Here is a 2,117-nt window from a genome sequence, read left to right on the forward strand (position 1 = left end):
CTATGCACACTATCTCAGTCCCTCATTTTTCATTTTATGTCACATTTCATTTTGTTTTCACAAAGTTGACTCTGTCTACAATGGTGCATTCCCCTTACTTTTACCTGAAATACATGCAGCAATTCCTTCTAAAATATTGCAATCCACGCTACTTGGTTTATACAGGCAGGTGACAAATTAAAACCCCTGACCGCTACAGTGAAGTGATTTGGTGGCTCTTGGAGCTATTTTACTAAGAGAATCAGGATCCACTTGTCCCCTTAGAGGGAAATCAATACAGAATGGTTGTGAGAGATTAGCCTTTATCCTGTGATGAAACATTTCCATCCCGATGAGTGGTCTCTTCCAGGATGATGAGACTCCAATCTATAGGGGTCACTAAATGGTTTAATAAGTATGAAAATGTGATGTGAATCACATGGAATGTTTTGGATGTATTAGACACATCTTTTTACCACAGTCACTAAAACATAAAGATACTTTCTGTTTTGTTTTGTTTTTTTCCCTCAATTTGCCATTGTCTTTATTCTGATAAAGGTCTCCATCTTTGTTATACTTTAAGCAGGTGTCTCCTGTTTAGACTCAAGGATCAGATAGATCCTTCTCCTTCATGTGCTCAGAAAAAACAAAGAAGGGCATTTAATGTAAACTGCAATGCTTTATTTCTAAATGATAAGAATAAAAAATCTGAAAGCAGACTTTTATTAAGAAGACAATGTACAGTACTGTGGATGGGGTAATTTATTGAAATGCACTGACATACGCTGTATATGTTTATACAGTGCTATTGATCTTGAAAGTCAATATTGAACCTTTATTCTTCAAAACCGCCTGAACTCTCTTAGATAAGCTCTCCTGTACTTTCTTTAAGTAAGTAGTCTTCATGAATAGTTCTCCAGGCTTCTTGAAGGACATTCAAAGCTCTTCTTTGGATGTTGGTTGTTTTGTTCCATTCTTTGTCAAGATGATCCCACACTGCTTCAGTAATGTTAAGGTTGGAAGTCTGAGGACATCAGCCCGTGGCTGATAGAGGCCCATTATGTGTTTTTCTATCCAGGTATGCATTTCTTCTTTGGGATTATTGTTACGCTGATGAATGAAGTCATTGTCAGCTAGATGTTTTCCAGATGGTACTGCATAGTGGCACTTTTTTGTGTTCCCAATTCTATCAATTTTGACAAGATTCCCAACAACACTGGCTGCAATTCTGCCCAAACAGATGGTTGTAGACACTCATTGTAGTACCTCTTTCTTGACCTCCATATATATATATATATAAATATAAGAACTAACTTCAGGTATGGCCCCCACAGAGCCCAGATCTCAACATCATTGATTGTGTCTGGGATTACATGAAGAGAGAAGGATCCAAGGAAGCCTTCATCCACAGAAGATCTGTGATCAGTTCTCCGGGATGTTTGGAACAATCTACGAGCCGAATTCCTTCAAAAACTGTGTGCAAGTGTACCTAGAAGAATTGATGCTGTTTGGTCACACCACATATTGATTTGATTTAGATTTGTCTTTTGTTAATTCAGTGCACTTTGCTGATTAATGAAAATAACTGATTAACATTTCCATTTTTGGAAGCATTCTTTGTTTACAGCATTTTTCTCGCCTGCCTAAAACTTTTGCACAGTAGTGTGTAATTGTTTTCTACATTCAAAACATAAACAAATTATTTGTTTTTGTGACAGGCAGCTAACTAAACACCTAAAATACAATTAAAATTGGTTCTTTGCTATGGCACTGGTTCTTCCCTTGCACTGGGTGACTTTTTAATGCTTGAATGATTCATAAGTTAGTGCTGTCTTTTAACGACCTTTGGAAAGCCTGGAGAATTACTATTATTATTTTTTAAAGGCCACTTTAAAAAAATTACAAAAGTCTGACTTCTTGGAACCAAAATATAAAAAAATAAGGGGTGGATCAAGACTTTTGCACAGTACTGTATGTTAGTCTGATAAAAAAAATAATAATAATCATGAATAATGCACATATAAATCTGCATATACATATACATATATTTTGGTGAAAAATCTCATTAAATTGTGCAAACCAGAGTTCTGCTCATTGAAACCACATTTTTTTCCTATGAATTTGTGTTTTTCCCCAAT

This window comes from Astatotilapia calliptera, chromosome 14, assembly GCF_900246225.1.
Source record: "Astatotilapia calliptera chromosome 14, fAstCal1.2, whole genome shotgun sequence".
Lineage (NCBI taxonomy): Eukaryota > Metazoa > Chordata > Actinopteri > Cichliformes > Cichlidae > Astatotilapia > Astatotilapia calliptera.